The sequence below is a fragment of the Cupressus sempervirens genome, chromosome 5, assembly GCF_028749045.1.
Source record: "Cupressus sempervirens isolate cs-2001-9-10 chromosome 5, ASM2874904v1, whole genome shotgun sequence".
NCBI lineage: Eukaryota > Viridiplantae > Streptophyta > Pinopsida > Cupressales > Cupressaceae > Cupressus > Cupressus sempervirens.
The window spans coordinates 1009786012-1009793911 of NC_143122.1; positions in this window are offsets into that span (position 1 = coordinate 1009786012).

The following is a 7900-nucleotide window of genomic DNA, read 5'->3' on the forward strand; positions in this document are numbered from 1 at the left end:
CTGAAGCTTTGATAGCACAAACATTGGTTTTGATTTTTTCATTGTATTTTGCAATGTTCTCATCAAATATCATCTTTATTTGATCAAATTATCCTCTAAGACTTTCAGCTTTAGCTCTACTTACATTATCATCTCCTCCATAGATGGCTTTCAGCTTGATCCGCATTTCATAAGTAGTTCCACAGTCTTTGACCTCATCAAATTTAGCATAGTTGAGAGATGAAGCAATATCAATCATCATAATGTTATGACTCTTCTTTTCTACAATTTCTTCAACAATCATAGTTCCAATAGGTGTCATATATCTCGTGTCTAGATACTTTAGCCCTGAATCTTCAATGGTTGCCAAGTGCAACCTCATGAGTTCCTGTCATGCCTTGAAGTTATCTCTGTTCAACTTTGGGTTCTCCCTTCTGTAAGACATCTCAATCTTTAGCTTAGGTCCTTGAAACCTTTTCTACAAGTACCAAGAAGCTCTGATACCAATTTTTGGAAATATAAGATGACTAACTAAGAGGGGAGGGGTGAATCAGTTGCCACTAAAATAAATTCTAGGGCCCTTAGATGTCAATGCATAGCATAAAATCAATTGAAACTACAGATGCTCAATTAATACACAAGCACTCAGTTTACACTAGTAAATATTGTAATTCAGTAAACACTGAAATAGCAATAGTAACTTGACAAATACAAATTTTAAGATATTTTCTATGATTAGCCTTATTTAACTTAGTTGCATACACATAAAATAAATAGCATGAACACAAGTGACACCAAGATTTAATGTGGAAACCCAATTTACGAAAAACCACCAATTACAACTAGTTATTGTTTTTCACTCTTCTAAAGTGAGCCCTGTTAGAAGATAACCTAGTTAAAGGTTATAAAACACATTGGTAGGTGTGACCCTATTAGAGGATTTAATCACCCTATTAGGATTTTCCTTTTTAGAGGTCTTTAGACACTTCAATCTAGAAATGCCACCTTGTTAGAGGATTTACAAATAGTTGTTTAGAAGCCAACTTCATTAAGAGATCTAGATTACTGCTACAATGGTTAGAAAGTAACAATGAGATGACCTGATTTTTGATGCAACTAAATTGTTGATTATAGATCTTAATTTTTTCTTGTATACTTGATCCTTTCTAATTGAATGTATCTTTGTAGCTCAACAAGGATATTCTTCTTATCCTTCTAATTTGTTTCTTCTAAGCATCTTCAAAATCTTCTATTCTCTTCCACACATTCAATCCTCAACTTGACCTTATATTTATATCTTACATATTGTCAAGTTTTCTTGAGTACAATTTAGAATACTTAATATTCATCTCCCCAATCGACTAGAACCAACGATCAAATCAATTGAACTCAATATGCCAAAACAAGAAAATCCTTTGTTAGCTGACCCTACTCGATAGACACTAACTCAGAAATAATTTTCTTGTGTTAACCAAGTGAACTTGGTTAACATTTCATATTCACAAAGTTCCTTTGGTAACTGAGTGAGCTCGGTTGACATTGGTTCCATCCAACATTTTCTTCATTAACCGATTCAGCTCGATTAACACTCAACATCTATAAACTTTCCTTTGATGACCAAATGAACTTAGTAGACACTGCCTTCTAAACTTGGTAAACTCTAGAATGCTCGGTAGACACAGGAAACTGTCTTCATTACCCAAGTGAGCTTGACATACACTGACTAGCAATGATATGACATTTTGTGTAACATCAAAGACAATACACAATTAATCAATTGTTTTCAACACTATGACCCCTTTCTACCCATTGGAACAAAAGATGTATGTGTTAGCATGAATGTTTATAGTATTCCTTTTGGGAAATATCCTAAGCATTGACAAAGTATCTGAGGAGATTGACATGTTGCATTCATGACTGTGTTTTTCATTGATGTCAACATAGTATTATTTCTGTAAAGACTAGCATAGTAGCAGATAGAGAACGATATCGTACAAACTATTTATTGATGACAAGGTCAACCATAGTTGAGGATATGTTCTATAATATATCCTGATGATGTGGAAAAGTGAGCACAAAAAAGAGTCAAAGTGTAATGCCTCGCCCGAAAATCCTTGGAACAAGGATAAATAAAAGCCAAGATATTTTTTTAAAAACAAGTATGGATACACATGACAATCAACATACAAGGATCATTAAGATCACAATGGAAAACTTAACCAACAATCTCGATAACCAACAAATCTCCAAATACCACTACAGTTTGACACACTCAAACTGAAAGACGACAACAAAATACATAATCTTTGATCTACAAAAGCCTAGAAAATCAAGCAATCCAAAAGAGTACTCAAAATACTAAATTTCTTTCTCCAAAAAAATAGCAGAAATGCCCCTTGTTTTCTATGCGAGAAAACACAATTGACAGTCTTGCATCTGGAAGTACCTCTTCGCATGAGAAAGTACACCATACCATGCGAGGAACTAGCCCCTCATTCAAGGAAACACTTGGTCCAATAGCCAAAATATATTGCACTAGTGTTGAGGTTCGCACAAGGAAGTATGATGAGTCATGTGAACAACTACAAGACCCTATGCGAAACTTCAAACTCTCGCATGAGAGTCTACAATCTCTCATGAGGATTCACAACAACAAGCAAGAAACACAAAAGATAAAAAAAGGTAGGAAAGATAATTTCCTCCACACCAAGGAGTACTAAATCCACAATCAATGTTTAGACACTCAAACACAATAGCTGCAAGATGGAAACTACATCTAACCATCTAAAACATAGCAGTAAAGGAACGTACTAAAAGCAATATTGTGAAGCACAAAAATAACAAAACTCATGCACAGTTTCTCCCAACCATAATAGCATCATGAGGCCACAAAGGTTCTAGCCATCTCCCATGTGTAACATCCAAAACTACCAACTAAATAGTTGAAGTTTTTTTGTGAGGACATCATTACTAAAACATAATAACATCATACGAGCAGGAAATCTAACATACTAAACCCATAATCAATAGATACTCCAAATAAGCAAATCAAATCATCTAATCATATACTAAAAATCATAATAAAGGAATGCATCAAATGAACTAATACCATCTAAACATGATATCCAAGCATAAATCACAAGGAAGCATACTTTAGAATCTCGAATATACCAAGTGAACATCAAGCATTGGTCACACTAGAATAATTGATCATCTTTGTGCACTAGTCCCCAACATTGGTGAAGGTAGCTACACCTCCCAACCATGTGAAACCCACAGGTCCACTCCCATCATGCTAATGGAGATAATGATCCAACCACAAATACCCAAGAAACACATGTCCATGGCTATCACTCACACCAGACAGTAAAGATGATTGAAACCAAGATCACAAGACAATGCAAGTAATACAAGTCTTAGTCAGACACTCAGTGGATAACTATGTAGGGACTCGCTACATGGAGAGTTGCTTGGCATCAGAAAGCCCAAGCTCAGTACTGTGCGGACTCAACTTCCCAACAGAAGGCTCTCACACTGTGTCCTTTTATTATCTTGGTTTTATTGCCTAGTATTTTATTTAGTTATCACTATTAGAACTCCTTCATGCCAACCCACTGGGCCATCATCACCAGGCCATGAGATAGAATCCCCCTCCATGGTGCTACCCTATCCTACCCATGCTCATCCAATGATGAGTTCCTATAGGCATGCATATTCCCAACCCAATCCTAAATTATCATAACTCCACCAAAGTATAAACGGGCATTTAGGCCTCACAAGTCACCCAACAAGTCCATGTGCACATGCTCACGTATGGCGCACCACCATCACGAAGATCATAACATAAAGACTAGATAAGAACACAAGCAAAATAACACTCAACTAAATACAAGCTCAAGAGGATGGATGTGGCATGCATCCCAATGCAACATAAAAGTGCAAAAATGGTCTAGCTGACATCTTGCAGATAATCCAAGTCCACAACCAACATTATGCCAAGAAAATCTGAGAAAATTGGGTGGTACACAAATCAAGGTGAAAATATCAAAACTTAAAAAGTTTGATATTAAAACCCATTTGGTCTTTGGGCATAAAAGCCACAAAATTACAATAAAATTTGGGTTCAGACACTGTATCCAAAAATGACCAACATAACAGTGCGAAACCCCAAACCCTCATCTCAAAAACCTACAAAAATATCCATACCCAATGAACTGGGTAGAACTAGCAATTAGATTGGAGGGGAACACTAGTTATCAGCCTCCAAACAAACAACTACCAGAAATAGAGCTAAAACACAAAAATGAGAGAGCCCTACCTAACAACCAAAAGGGCTAAAATGGGAATCATCCAGATAAAACAAATATTCCACAGAAGCTATTGAAAGTCACAGCAAAGCAAGGTCTCCTCGAGTCAGATCTAACAAGACTGATCTCGTGAAGATCTCACACTATTAGCTCTCACAACAAATAGAAATGTAATCCTCTAGAAGAGGATTTTGGAAAAAGCTCTCAAATTTGTAATTTCCAAAAGTGAGAAGTGAGGAATTAATTTCCTCTTTGGATACTCATTCACTTTTCAAGTGAATAATTGATTAAGGTAAATAACCAGGAAACCTAGTTAATCCTTAATCAACCCAAATGAAAACAATTTATTCTATGTAATTGGAATTCATCTATGGCAAAGCTGTCAAAAATTAAAATCAATGAAAATAAAGCCTAAAAACTCAAAATCACATAAATTTCCTTAACAACTTTCATGATAATGTGAACCTCTAAATGCATAGACACGTTCACAGGTCTAATCACATAATGAAAATGGGTCCTAATTCAATAAAATCACTTGAAGGTTTAATTAAAACACTTAAATAAGATATGTCAACCATACAGGAACGACATTGGTTAAATATGAACATATGAATCACTAACTCTATGTGCCACTGTCGGGGATATAAATCTTGCACACTAAAACACATGATCAAGTGCAATTACATATAATAACATAGCTAAATCAATAAGTGCATTAAATAACCTAATTTAACCATTTATTCAATTATAATGAAATAATCCATTTACATCACTCATGTTCACATATAATATCACAAGGCAAGAATGAAGTAAATAACCATAGCATTAAATCCAACGTATAAACATAATCAGAGACATGTCCAAATATTAGCTAACCAGATATCATCGTAAACCTACTGTCATCTCAAAATGGCATCATCATGCAAATATGATCAACTAAACAACATAGTAATCTAACATCTATGATATAGAAATCAAAGTATAACATTTGACCCTCAGGTCATCTCAAATGTAACAAAATAACATGAGTAACAAGTATCTCTTGGATCAATATAACAAGGTACAAACTGCAAAAATGAGATGCACTACATCCTCCCCCACTAGGCATAAGCTTACTCCTAGAAGCTTGCAAAAGATAGGGGTACAAATCTCTCAACCATGTAGCATCTTCCCAAGTAGCAGAAGCCTCATTGCTCAGGTCCCACTAGACCCTTACTTGCTCTATGTCCCTATTAGAGAAAAAGGTTAATTTAATTTCATTATTTAAATTACCTTTTCTCCCTTCTTAAGATTTCACTTTATGCACCTTTTACATTTTCGTTTAATAATTAATTAGTAATTATTAAATAGCATTAACCTTTTAAGTTACCCTTTTACCTTTTAGGTTACCCTTTTCGAATTTCAATCTCCTACTATAAGGATAGATTGTTTGTAATTATCTTACATCTTTTTCATTTCTAAGAATACAATTTGCATATTTTTAGAGCAAAACCCTTGCCTCCTATTGTCTTTTTCTTCTTTGTAACAGGTTTTTACATGTAGGTATTCTTTAGGCTTTGTGGATTTGTATTGCTCAAATCCTTCATGGTATCAAAGCCAGATCTACTATAGCTTGTTCAGTATCTGGAGAAAAAGGAGAACAAGGGTTTGATAGAACAGATCTAACATTTTTTGGGCATCTTTCTTTGATTTTTGGAGGTGCGATAGCGATAATTAGAAAAAATAATTATAGAGGTGATTTTCAAATAGCGATATCTCCCTCATACATAATCCTTTTTTCAAGCAATTGTTTTTGTTTTGGGGTAGAATTGCATGATCTACACATTGATGTAGGTTGTTTGTGATCTCGATTTCTAATTTTTTTGAAAATTTGAAAATCCTTATTTTTGTAACTTCAAAGGCTTCATTCGGGCTCATATGGACACATATTTTGGTGATTTGTTTTTTTAAGTGCATGATTCAATGTCTACTTCCTAGATCTGGTATTAGTTTGGAGTAATATTGAGTAGAAAAAGTACTTTTAGCATTTGGTCATTTTTTGGCCTACAAAAAATAGTTATTTGTGATTCATATCTGAAGCTTTTTTTCTCTTCTTTCATTTACACATTCCTTCTAGCGGCTGAGGTTGGGTTTTTGTATTGTGGGGGGGTGTTTTGTATTATTGTTTATGTTATTTACATCAGTAAAATAGAATTTTTTTCAAAAATAATTCAACACCTTCTAAAACAATGGTTGAGACCTCTTCTTCTCTAGAAATTTTGACCCCTCATAATTATCACACATGGAAGACTTTGATGACATGACTTCTCTAGTCAAAAGGCTTGTGGTCTTGTTTAGATGTAGTGCAACAAATTTTGTAGAGGCCTTTTGAGATCATGCAATACAGAGAAAAGATGGATGAGGTAGTAGGATTGATTGCCTTACAGGTCTCTGATAGTCTATTGTTTCATCTTGATGGATGCAATACCCCTCTAGCTATGTGGACCAAGCTTGAAGGCTTGTTTGGTACAGTGAATGAGTTTAGGGCACTCTAGATTGAGGTAGAGCTTACCTCACTTATGCCAAATTCTTTTCCCTTCATTGAATACTTCTTGATGAAATTCAAATGAGTGAGATCTTTATTGCAGGGTTGTGGGAAGACAAAAACTAACACTAAGTGTATCTACCTTATTCTTACTAAGATTCGTGGAAACTTTTAGATTTTTTCTTCTACCTTCTATTCCACCAAAGATGCTTTGGGTAATAGATTTGTCATGCCATCCTTTGAGGTTTTTTGTGATGGGTTGACTTGAGAAAAATCTAAGCTCTCTTAGTTGGATTCTCTCACAGGCTCACAAAATCATGCATTGGTAGCTCGACCATCTTCAGGGAGGAATGATAAAACTCAAAAATCTCATTCTATAGAGTCTTAGATTAATTCCAACACTCATAATTCATTAGGGCCACCTCCTCCTAAAGGAAGTAAATCAAAGCTATAAAAATTGAAATGTGCTTATTGTAATAAGCCTAATCATGATGAGTCACATTGCTATGAGAAGAAGTTAGATGGCTATGCCAAATAAGTTTCAAATTTGACTGCTCTCTTTTAGAAGAGAAACATTAATATTCCTTCTACTTCTCACAAACCTTCTTCATCATCATCATTTCAATTAGATGGTAAAGATATAGGAAAGGGTCATGCACTATGTGAAACCACTATTCCTCATTCTTCTAGATGGTTACTGGATTCAGATGCTTCACACCGTATGACATCTTCTTAGGATTTGTTCTCTTCTTTTGAGGCTTCTCCTACTACACACATTTTGGTGGGGAACAACATTGTTATGATTGTATGTGGGTACATTTCATGATGTACTTTGTGTTCCATCTTTATCCTCTGACCTTATCTCTATTTATCAGATTACACATAGTGGGACAAGGAAGGCAATTGAGTTTACACAAGATTTAGTGCACATCAGAGATAGTCAGACAGGCAATATTATTGCTAAAGGGATTGTTGATCATGCTTCCCACCTATATTCCTTCTCACATTTTGGTCCACCATCTCCACTATTGGAGACTCACTCTCTTTTCTCATGAGAGTCTATTGAGGTGAATTCAGGTTACCTGAACTT